The sequence below is a fragment of the Mastigoproctus giganteus genome, chromosome 11 (genome assembly GCF_048544385.1).
Source record: "Mastigoproctus giganteus isolate SK-2022 chromosome 11, ASM4854438v1, whole genome shotgun sequence".
Lineage (NCBI taxonomy): Eukaryota > Metazoa > Arthropoda > Arachnida > Uropygi > Thelyphonidae > Mastigoproctus > Mastigoproctus giganteus.
Window position 1 is genome coordinate 23615400 of NC_143585.1, and position 13070 is coordinate 23628469.

General features: G+C 36.1%; 1 non-coding gene across 1 annotated transcript; it reads right to left on the reverse strand.

Moving 5' to 3' along the window:
• Window positions 1-6227: 6227 nt before the first annotated feature.
• Window positions 6228-6349, reverse strand: TRNAL-CAA (transfer RNA leucine (anticodon CAA)). Its single transcript has 2 exons — window positions 6312-6349; window positions 6228-6273 (listed from the first exon to the last, which is right to left on the reverse strand). It is a non-coding gene; the product is annotated as a tRNA-Leu (tRNA).
• Window positions 6350-13070: the final 6721 nt, after the last annotated feature.

Genomic DNA, 13070 nt, shown 5'->3' on the forward strand with positions numbered 1-13070 from the left:
CCAATATGCCAGCGTGGATTGCAGTAAATACCAGTGAAATACGTGTCCACTGCAGCTCCTAGATAATCTCTTGAAGAGTGGTTCATAGAAATCAACAAAGACATAGTTATGCGAAAGGGTAAGGTATGTATCCTGCAAGATAATTTCACATCCCACAAAGCTGATGTTAAGACCCAAGCCATGGAAAACTGTTTTTATGTACTGGTCTTGGAAACAAGAAAATTGAAACAAAAGAGGAGAAAGTCGCTGTTGCCATTCCTTCAAATACAGCTGTAATGGAAACACTATATACCCTTAGGAATCGCATCTATGCTAAAGGACCACAGCAACTGAGAAATCCTTTGGCTGCTTCATAAAACGGCCTAAGAGAAGAAATATGTAAAACCACTAAGAAAAAAAAAAAAAAAACTTTATTTACTTAATTGCATAGAAGAGACGTTTCCATTAGCTATTTTCGTACTGAGAATCTTTTGATTTCACAATTTATGCTATTATTCAATTTATATATATTGAATTTATAAGAAATTGAAATTTTTTTTTGCCGCTACTGCCGCATGCCAGCATATATTTCATGTCAGAAACAGATGCCCTACTTGTTGCGGTCTTTCCTGTGATTTCGATGGTTGACCCTTGATGAAGACATTAAAATCATGAGATTTTCAGCAATTAATACTAATTATTATTTTTTATTTTTCCATGTTTTCCGTAGTTCCAATCCCCGTTTTGTAGCTCATTTTGTATTCTTATTCTCTCAATTAACTTATATATATATATATATATATATATATGAAAGAACAAAAAATATATATATATATATCATAATATTTATTGGAATATGAAATTTAGAAATGAATAGCTTTTCTACAAAGGTGCTATATACATATATATATAGGAATATTTAGTTAATATTTTAAATCTCTAAGTCAAGTTCAAGAAAAAATGTGCAAACATTGTCATGATAATCAATTAAGGGATTTCCTCAATTTTCAAGATTTTTTTTAAAGCAAGAAAATGAATTTTTTTCTGTCATATTCAATTTTTATGCATAATTAATTTCATTTCATGTACTTTGTTCCACCACGTAAGTAACTGAAAGTTTGAAATTATGCTAAGATATAATCAACTATTTAAATAATAGAGAATAAACATGTAAAACGTGATTCAGGTGATTTCGATCATAAAGTTATTATCCAAGAAAAAAAAAAAAAAAACATATGGAAAAACATGGAATTATTAGTAGAAAGCCATCGCCAATTTCTCATTTGCACCTAAATGAATCCTTGCCCACATCGTATCCGTTTTTTAATTGATACTTGGCCCAGGGGGGCGCTTTTCCGGCCGAGGAACACCTGAATTTTCTCTGAGGTCTTTTAGCATTGAAAGGATGTTTTATGATGAATAGGGAGCTCACCCATTGCATCAATTTCGAACCTGGAGGACCAGGGTATCTTTTTTCGTCTGGTCTCTAGCTACAAACCTTTCTGGCTTGGGAGGCTCTACCGGTAGCAAGCTACCACCTTCATAACTCTGTAAATCATTGAGACTCCCTTGAATTTCGATGTTAGGTTGAGGAGAACCGTTGTAATAACGGAATAAATTCTAAGAAGAAGAAAAGGAACACCTGAATTTCTGCAACCTCTTTAAAACTATTGGCGACAATTTTATCCTTTATGCTAAAAAAAATAGTTTATTTCATTCTTTCCTGCCAGTCAGTGCCATCCACGACATTACCCTCTTATCCCTCCCCACCCTACTGCTTACTACTCTTACTCCTCCCTACTACAGGTTTTCCTAGCTCCTACTTGCCTCAGGGACATGTCTCTTGAATATTTTTCTCTTCATTCATTTGGGGCTTCTCCTGGCTCTGCCAGGGGCCAGCCTCGTCAGACGTTCTTATCCTCTTCTGGTGTAGTTCATTGTGCCGTGGACAGATGCTGGGAGGTGTCTTCCTTGGTGATCGCACCTCCCAATAACTAAGAAGCCAGATGAACAACACAAACAACACACCAACGCATAACTTACGGTACCCAACATAATTAATTCCTATCTGGCTTTGCAGAGTCTTGCATCTTCACAGTGCCACTAAGTGCGGTTTTGTGTGGATCCTTCGGAATGGATCCATTCTGCATGAAGCTGTATGCCTGAAAGTATAATAGTTTCAGCTGTTTTCACTCGTTTATGGGTTCAATTTCAATTATATACTGGAGGAATTTCTAAAAACTCCTTTAATCGGACAGGTAGTTAGCCGATCTCAGGCAGAGGGAATATTGTTTTTCACAGTAAATCATTCCGCGTAGGGGCACGAATATGATGAATTCCTTCATGGTATTCGTGCCCCCCCCCACAGTAAATCTTACATTTAAGCAAGATAGTATCGTAGGATTGCATTTGTCTTAATAAAAGATCTTATAGAAATGTAGCAGAGTGGCGCAGTGGAAGCGTGCTGGGCCCATAACCCAGAGGTCCGTGGATCGAAACCACGCTCTGCTATCTGATCCTTTTTGTTAGCTTCATCACCAATTTCTCATATGTATAAAAACTAATCCTCTCTGACATTATAATTTCAAATTGTTTCGAAGTAAACTATTATTACTCGAGTTTGATTTCTATTAATCGAAGGAATTATACCCATATAGGAGAGTGGCTAAATGGGAGCGTGCTGGCCCCATAACTGTAGTTTAAACCAAGCTCAATTTTAGCTACGATTTTTTTTTTTAAGTTTCAATCTTATGTACATTTTTTCCATTTTCACTTCATACAGAGAAATTAATATTATTAATGTAACTGGCCACTAATTTCTTAATTGCACATAAATCAAATATATTCAACAAATCAACATTCATATTCGTGAATGTCACATTTCGATATCGGTTTCCAGTTCCAGATGCCAAATTGGAATATGACCTTTCTCTCGTTCATGCCGCTTACTATGAATGGTAAGAAATATTTCTTCAAATATCTGACCTTTGGTTTTTAAAAATGCGTAGAGTCCACTTTGAGACATCGTTCCCAACAGAATGTGCGAGTGTGTGTGTGTGTGTGTGTGTGTGTGTGTGTGCAAACTTTTAGAGATCAAAGATAATAATTATAATTATTTTTTGTTGATGGTACACCCTTTATAGCAAGGCCCCAGGCCAAATGATGAAATCTGTTACCCCAAAATATCAGTCCCATTTTCAATACACACTTAGATCTACAAGGACCTAAGAAGGATATTTCAAGATCGTGGGATCTCGAGCCGACAAAAGCCACGGGACACAGATTCAAATTTAAGAGTTCTGATTTGTGATTCGTAACCGAGGGCATATGAGACCATTCACAGATTACGTACAGAGGAGAAACAGGAGAATCAGATAAAATATTATGATGCGTTATTAGCAGTTAGGTGACAGTGTTTTCATTAAAACAAGAAATAATGAATGGTGTGGTCAGTTGAATTATTTCATTGTGTAATAATGTGGTCCAAGTGGTGCCATGGCCCACATGGGCCACATGGAACACCACCAGACTAATGCATTTACTGTAAGGGATAAAGCATAAAGTTTTTTGCTTTCAATTGCATTTCATTTGCTGTAAATATTGCTCCTTTCGTTTATTGCATGTCTCACAATATAACCAAAAAAAGAGAGAAGTTTTTCGTTTCTTAATTAGAAACAGAAATTTCTTTCTGTGCTGACTGATCTCAACACTTCCACATTTGTAACTTTAGCTCTCCATGGAATTCATAATATTCTTCTACACATGTACATCTCGAATGTCCACAATTTCTTAATTGTTGCTTTTTTTTAATGCCCAAGTCTCACAACCGTAGAGTAGTGTGGACCAGATGGAGCACTCTATTACTCTTAGTTGAAGATTTAGATCCAACTGCAGATTGCATAAAACACCTTTCATTTTCAAAATACCGATCTTGCAATTTCAACCCTTCTTTTCGTTTCAGTTGAATCATCTCCTTTGTCATTAATTTCTCTTCCTAAATAGATATAACTGTTGATTTTTTCAATCAGTCTTCCATTGACCATAAGTGTGAGCATTCATCTTTAGCATGATGAATGCTCAATGGGCTGATGAAAGAAATAGATTGGCTGTCGACTCCGTGAAAAAATTTTTAATGGTTCATTTTAATTTCAAAGAATTTGATTGCTTACAATTTTACAATTATTGTATGAAGAACCAAAAAATGTTAGCCGAAGTTCGAAGTAACGCAAAATATTCATTCAACTTTATATTTATATTACAGATTTTGTTAATGCTCTAATTATTGACCTCTTTGATAGCTGTTTATTGCAAAAGCATTTGCAATGTAGATAGTTACCTACTTTAATTTGTGATATAATTTGATTTTTGTGATACTAATAAAAATTTAATATTTTCGCTCATAAAAATTACGTTCTACATTTTTTATTTGAAATTACTGCCCCTCCCACTCGCCCATTCCCTGATCACCTGATCTGTACTGTACTCTTTTCTCATGATCCAGGGATGGTAACCCTACCTAAGAGGGATATTTCAAGAATGCGGGTTCTAGAGCCAACGCAGGCCATGGGACAAACAGCTTCAGATTTAACCAGTGGCGTAGCCAGGGTAGGGTCAGCAAGTACATTGTACCCCCCACGCCGAAATCTGGTATTGTGTGGCGCTTTTCAGCTTTTGGCAAATGGCGCCTTTTTTTTTGTGAATATATCTGCTGGAAAAAAATCCTGGCTACGCCACTGGATTTAACAGTTCTGATTTGTAACCAAAGGCACATTGGACCATTCACAGATTACATACGCAGAAGAGTCAGATAAGATATTACGATGCGTTATGAGGAGTGTTAAGTAACAGAGTTCTATGAAAACAATAAATAATAGTGTGGTGAATTTGATTATTTCGTTGTGTAATAATGGGCCCAATCATAAAACGGAGCCCATGGTAACTAGGTGCATTCCTTTTTTGCTCACAGTTTATCCAACTGTTAATGGTTCCCCATTCAAACTGTGTCCTCTTTAACATTGACAAATGTAAAGTACTACATATGGGAAACAGCAACCCCAGAGCAACGTATCAACTCTGTGGTACTACACTGACAGTGGTAGAGAATGAAAGGGACCTGGGGGTGGTTGTGCAGGCAGATATGAAGTTCTCTGAGCAGTGCAGACGGGCTGCAAGAGTAGCTCATGGTGTATTGTCAATGATATATAGGAATTTTTCTAGCAGGGATAAGGAAGTGATTATTCCCTTGTATAAGGCAATGGTCAGGCCACACCTAGAGTACTGTATACAGGTCTGGAGGCCTCATTTCAAGAAGGATGTAGAGCTGCTGGAACGAGTACAGAGAAGGGCAACAAGATTAGTGAATGGAACAAAGGGGTGCTCTTACGAAGAAAGGCTTAAGTTTTGCAAATTACAGTGTCTGGAGACTAGGCACCAGCGAGGTGATCTGATAGAGGTGTATAAAGCCTTGAATGGTTTGAGCATGCTCAATGCTGATGGGATTTTTCCTCTTGCTCAGAATAATCACCTGAGAGGGCATAAATTCAAATTGAGGAAAGACAGATGTAGGATAGACGTGCGGAAATTTGCCTTTAGCCAGCGGGTGGTTGGTGGGTGGAACAGACTTCCATCCCTTGTCGTGGAAGTTGATAGCCTAAATAAGTTTAAGGCTCAGCTGGACAGGTATTTCGAACGAACAGAGGGGTGAAGTGGAAGTGGTTATTTTTATTTATTTATGTTACTTTTTTTTTTTTTTTTTTTGGCTGATGCTGCATAAGCTTGCTTTCTTGCATCAAATGCCTCTACTAATGCTAATGCTAATGCTAATGCTCTCCGAGTTTATTTATTTTGATAAAGCTTTGCTTTCATCGGAACATTTTTCTTTTTATAATCTTGGGAAATATATTATTTATTGACTCTTTTTAAAATAAATTTTTAAAACAATCAATTAATATAAATTTTATTTATTTTTATTCATTTTTTTTCAAAAGTTTTAAAAAAATTTTATAACTAACAAAAATCACATAAAATACTCTATTTTGCATTATTGTTTATTATAATTATCATTTATACAATTAAAACATAATTTTTAATTGTCATGTAGTACAAAAGAAGGAAAATTTGAAAAACAATTTGAAAACACGTGGAATACCAATCTGACAATCGAAAATAAATCTATTATTAATATAAAATTACAAAACATCTAGAGCAAAAAAAAATAATAAAATGATCATTGTAGTAAAAACATGTTATGTCAGAAGTGGGATTCGAACCCACGCCCACATACGTGGACCAGAATTCACAACAACTGTCAGATAGTTGAAGGTGTAGACAACCTTGAGTCTGGCGCCTTAGACCGCTCGACCACCCTGACATTGCTCTTACGTTCTTCTATTGCATTTATTTATGAGAGTAAGAATTAAAAGTTTTATTTTGTTTTCAAACCTCAGTAGTTTTAAACATTAAAAAAGTGCCTTTTTTTAGAATAGTTTCAAAAGCGAAACAAGCAAAGGGCCTTAGAAATTGCACCACTCCATAAAGGGTACATCTGGGGGATTGGGAAACCCCCAGAAATAATGTACACACATATTTTTTAAAGTTTTTTTAAATATAAAAAATATTCACATACAAAATATAAATTCAATACATTGACTTCTTTGAACTAAACTTATAAAATAAAATATCTTAAAAAAAAAAAAAAAATATAGCCTATATATACAGGTAGCCAGGATCGGAGGAAGAATACATCAGTAGCTAGCAAGGAAATACCAGTTGATCGAAGAAAGTGTTACTACAAGTACATGTACAACTCCCAGGCAGTACTAGAGAGACCCCAACCCACAAGCTGTACTGGGACTGCGCCATAAAAACGGATAGAAAGTCCCGCACAACAGACTGGACATAACCGTTGTGGACAAGAAGGAAAAGGCTATCTATCTGATTGACATAGCTTTACCCAACACTGGCAACCTGCAGAAAACCCATGGGGAAAAAATCAGGAAGTACATCAACCTAAGACAGGAGATCAAAGAGATGTTACATATGCAAAAAGTAACGACCATCCAGCTCATTGTGTCAACCACAGGTATTGTGCCAAAACCGCGCATAACAGCCTCGCAGCAATAGGTCTCCTAGCAAACACCTACAAGGAACTCCAGAAAGTCACAATCCTGAACACCTGTAGGATAGTCAGGGAGTTCCTAGACCATCAGTAACACTATACATAACAACAACCACCCTGTGTACTTGGTAGCAATATCCATCACGAGGTGGAACCCCCCATCAGGGAGAAATAATATAAAAGAGTAATAATAATAATAACAATACATACTTCTTTTAACAATAAAAACAAGAGAAATGAAATAGTATAATTAAAATATATTTTTCTGCCGAGTGAATTTTTCTTAATAATTCTTCATTATTTGCTATTTCTTCGTAAAATTCTTCACTAGAATTAGCAAAATTGTACTTTTAACTTGAAGTATTGGTTTCAGCATTTCTACGGTCAGCTGTTTTTTTTTTTTTTTTTGACTTCGACGGCTTATTTACCAACGAAAAAACTCTTTCCGTTGTACCGTTGGTTCCTGACAAACATAATGCAAATGATTTGCATTATATGGAAGCTACATGTCCAATCCAGGACATTTTCTGGGACAGTTTTCAATGCGGGGCAAACGACTGAAATCCGAGATTCTCAGGCTTAATCCGGACCTCTGGTCACTTTAGTTTTAAGGGATGAAAAATTATCTAGCAGGATCCGCACCTTACGCTTTCGCATAACCATGACTTTTTTGAATTCTATGAGCCACTCTTTTCAGAGTTTATCCATGCTCTGCAATTGGAAGCATATTTCACTGCTGTTGACTGCAATCCACATTGGCTGATTTACAAATGATGAGCAGCTTTCTATTATCTGTTCCCGTCCATTTGTACGCAACGGGGCTGTTATTCTTACTTTTCTTACCTTGGATCCAGATGGTAATTCATTTGCTAACACGAGACCACTGGGAGGCATGGCAATAGACCCCATCATAATTATAGATATCCTCTGCTTTGTAGTGCTCATATGGTGGTCAGGTCAAGCATTACGTAGCCAAGACTCCGCTACTTCCTTGTCATGACTTTGCTTTTTACCATGTAATTTTTTGAATTACATGGTAAAAAGCAAATGAATCCATTATTGATTAAACGTTCCTTGAACATCCAGTTTCTTAGCTAAAGTATGTGCTTTTTCGAGGGTTGGCCTGGGAATTGAAATGTTAAGAGGTTTGTGTACAACACGAAATAAGGCTTAGTTGACATCTTCTCTGGTTGAATCTCTTTGTCGTTTCTTTCTCGGATTAACATTTCTTATAAATCTATCTATGATTGCCTACGTGGAAACATAGATACAGTGTATGTATTGCTTGTGGGAAACATCTTCAAAAAACAGCAAATCGAAGAACAAGTAATTAATGAAGTATTAAAATCATAGAACTATATATATATATATATATATGTACCTATAGGAAAACAATTAGCTAGTACAAGATACTAGTGGTAACGGTCAACTCAAACTGAAGAAAAAAAAAAAAAATCACTAATAGCAGAGCGTGGTTTCGATCCACGGACCTCTGGGTTATGGGCCCAGCACGCTTCCACTGCGCCACTCTGCTAAACGTGTCCAGCAGCTCTCTTTAAGGGATATGCAATTTACGATACCAGAATCATAAAAGAAAGATTTACTTATTTTTGGTTGTGTTGTGGCACGAATTCCATTGCGTGGCAAAAGCCATCTGCAGGGATATTGGCCCATGCAGTTATTGTTGTTGGTGGTTTTTAGGCTCATCAGTAACTTAGGATATACAGTATTATGCTTTGTTATTGACCGGGTCAGTGCCTTTTCACCACGTTTTGCTCGTAGTGGACTGTCCAAATCGATGATTGGTATCGTTTTAATTGTATATCATATTGTGAATACCTTCACAACGAGTGGTAGAGGTATTGCACTGCTTTGAATAAGTAACGCTTCACCAGTGGAGAAGACTAATGTTACTTATGCTCGGCGGATACTACCACCCAGAGGGTACCGTTTGAAAAATGTTATGGGATAAAACATTGTGTTATCCCTATTAGACTTAGGAAAGCAAAAAGGTTTAGGAAAGTGACAGTAGGAGAGGAAGAAGAAGAAATGCGGTCGAAAGAGAGAAGGGACAGTTACTCCTCACACTCACTCACTCACTGAACCAAGCCACTCATAAATTCCCCGAATAGGCAACGCTTCCTCATTAGGGTAAACTGTTGTTACCTATTCGCGATAACGAGAGTCCCATAAAGACCTCTCCCCCAGGCGACACCATTTCGAAGCTGATTGGCTTCTCATCCGTGGGTGGGCAGGTGTTGCAATAGTGACGACCCAGTTATGAAGTATAAGTCCCCAATATGAGAGATCACTGATGGTTTGTAATAGTATAAACGTCCCATGCTTCATGCAAAATAATCGCATTGAGCTTTTGAGTATTACGTCCTAAATGTGTGTTCACAGGACGATTTGCATGTTGTGCAGAAACCCGGAATTACTTACAGGGAAAAACAATATTCCCTCTGCCTGAGATTGGCTAACTACCTCTCTGATTGACTGAATACTCAATTATTTAAACTTGGATATTTTATCAATAACCGTTCTGTTTTGTAAAATTATCCATTTTGATTACCCCCCCCCCCCTCTGCCCGTTTATAAGTATAAACGAACGAGAGCCGTCGCAGAATTTTCTAAAGAGTGGGAGTGAGTGTTTTGGGGAATCATTAAACTTTAATCATCATGCAGCTATAAAAATAATTTTGTTGATAAGGGGGAGGAGCTCTATAGCCCTTTCAGCCTCTGACTGGGACTACCCCTGTACCAACTTGATTTTATTAAAAAAAAAAAAAAAAAAATTGTGGTTGTGATTGCTAACGGTCAAGAACCCATCCATGAATCCCATATATTGATCGTTGCCCATTCAAATTGTGTCCTCTCCGAGTTTGTTTATTTTTTTAAATTTTCCTTCTAAGGGAACATTTTCCTGTGACGTTTCCAGTTACGGGTTCCTATGCGATTCGCATTCCTTTAGATGTTACCTACCTTCCCTAAACGTTTGTACCAATATTTTTGAGACACCCTGTATAAACGAACGAGAGCCGTCGCAGAATTTTCTAAAGAGGTGGGGGTGAGTGTTTTGGGGATTCATTAAACTTTAATCATCAGGCAGCTGTAAAAATAACTTTGTTGATAAGGGGGAGGGGCTCTATAGCCCTTTCAGCCTCTGCCTGGGACTACCCTTGTACCAACTTGATTTTATTTAAAAAAAAACTGTGGTTGTTAACGGTCAAGGACCCATACATGAATCCCATCTTATTGATCGTTCCTCGTTCCCCATTCAAATTGTGTCCTCTCCGAGTTTGTTTATTTTTTTAAAGTTTTCCTTCCAAGGGCACATTTTTCTTCTTATAATTTTGAGACATGTACAATTTATTGATTGGCTAACTAAAAATAAATAAAGCGATTATTAAATAATGATGATAATAGTAAATAAAATATTATGTCAGGAGTAGGATTCGAATCCACGCCCACATACTTGGACCAGAATTCACATCAACTATCAGATAGTTGAAGGTAGACAACCTTGAGTCTGGCACCTTAGACCGCTCGGCCACCCTGACATTACTATCAAGCTTCCCTATTGCATTTATTTATGAGATTAAGATTATGAATTAAAGTTTTTTTTTTTTTTTTTTTTTTCAAACCTCAGTAGTTTTAAATATTAATAATAATAAAGCTTGCTTTTAATAGAACCGTATCAACAGCAAAACCAACAAAGGGCCTTAGAAATCACACCACTGTATAAAGGGACACTAACCCAGACTTCTCCAAATGAGCGAGAAAGAATGATAAAGTTATCCTCCTCCTGGAAGTATCCGTCTGCTTCCAAAACCTTCATGATCAACAATGCCGGATTAAGGTACGCGATAGTAGGGCTCTTTCCCGAGGCGCCATTCTTTAAGGGGCGCCAAAAAGCAGAAGAATGAGGTAAGAAATATATATATCATCAGTAAAAGTGCGCGGTAAAATCTTCGTGTTCGGGGCGCAAAAATACTTGGTCCAATAAAAAAAAGCAATACTAGGATACTCTCATGCAAACACGAAAGATTTACCTTCTGTTTTGGGAAGGAGGAGGGGTAGTTGAATTACACGCAAATAGGAAATAAGTTATTTTTATTTTAATCTCTTTTTATTTGTAAAAGAATAACTGCAGAAAGTAAATGTCATTCTCAGTGTCTCAAAATAAATACAGAAACAAATAATTTAAATGATAATATCAGTATAAATGGTACTGCTGACAACCCTCAACTCAAAATGAAATAGCAGAGTGTGGTTTCGATCAACGGACCTCTGGGTTATGGGCCCAGCATGCTTCCACTGCGCCACTCTGCTGCCAATTTCTTAAGATCGTTCGAATAGCATTCTAAGGGTGACTCCGATTTAAATAATCTGTTACATTTTATCAAATTAAGTTTTTTAACAAGCAAGTTAAAATTTCCAAATTTTGAGGGCTAGAGCAAGCTTCTTGGATACGTCAGTTTTCACTCGTCTTTAGAGGTATGGGTTGAGTTTTGGAGGAATTTCTAAAGAGAGAAAGGTCATATTCCATTTTGGTAAATCATCAGTAAATCAGCCAATCCAATATGCCAGCGTGGATTGCAGTAAATACCAGTGAAATACGTGTCCAACTGCAGCTCCTAGATAATCTCTTGAAGAGTGGCTCAAAGAATTCAACAAAGACATAGTTATGCGAAAGGGTAAGGTATGTATCCTGCAAGATAATTTCACATCCCACAAAGCTGATGTTAAGACCCAAGTCATGGAAAACTGTTTTTGTGTACTGGTGTTGGAAACAAGAAAATTGAAACAAAAGAGGAAAAAGTCGCTGTTGCCATTCCTTCAAATACAGCTGTAATGGAAGCTCTATATACCCTTAGGAATCGCATTTATGCTAGAGGACCACTGCAACTGAGAAATCCTTTGGCCGCTTCATAAAACGGCCTAAGAGAAGAAATATGTAAAACCACTAAGAAAAAAAAAAAAAAACTTTATTTACTTAATTGCATAGAAGAGACGTTTCCATTAGCTATTTTCGTACTGAGAATCTTTTGATTTCACTATTTATGCTATAAATTTATGCTATTATTCAATTTATATATATTGAATTTATAAGAAATTGAAATTTTTTTTGCCGCATGCCAGCATATATTTCATGTCAGAAACAGATACCCTACTTCTTGCGGTCTTTCCTGTGATTTCGATGGTTGACCCTTGATGAAGATATTCAAATCATGAGATTTTCAGCAATTAATACTATTTATTATTTTTTTATTTTTCCATGTTTTCCGCAGTTCCAATACCCGTTTTGTAGCTCATTTTGTATTCTCATTCTCTCAATTAACTTATATATATATATATATATATATATATGAAAAAACAAAAAAAAAAAAAAAAAAACATTAGATACACATGGCATGATATTTATTGGAATATGAAATTTAGAAATGAATAGCTTTTCTATAAAGGTGCTATATATATATATATATATATATATATATATATATATATATATATAGGAATATTTAGTTAATATTTTAATTCTCTAAGTCAAGTTCAAAAAAAAATGTATAAACATTGTCATGATAATCGATTAAGGGATTTCCTCAATTTTCAAGATTTTTTTTAAAACAAGAAAATGAATTTTTCTTCTGTCATTTTCAATTTTTATGCATAATCAATTTCATTTCGTGTACTTTGTTCCACTACGTAAGTAACTGAAAGTTTGAAATTATGCTAAGATATAATCAAATATTTAAATAATAGTCAGAGAATAAACATGTAAAACGTGATTCAGGTGATTTCGATCATAAAGTTATTATCCAAGAACAAAAAAAATATATATATGGAAAAACATGGAAGTATTAGTAGAAAGCCATCGCCAATTTCTCATTTGCACCTAAATGAATCCTTGCCCACATCGTATCTGTTTTTTAATTGATACTTGGCCCCGGGGGACGCTTTTCCGGCCGAGGAA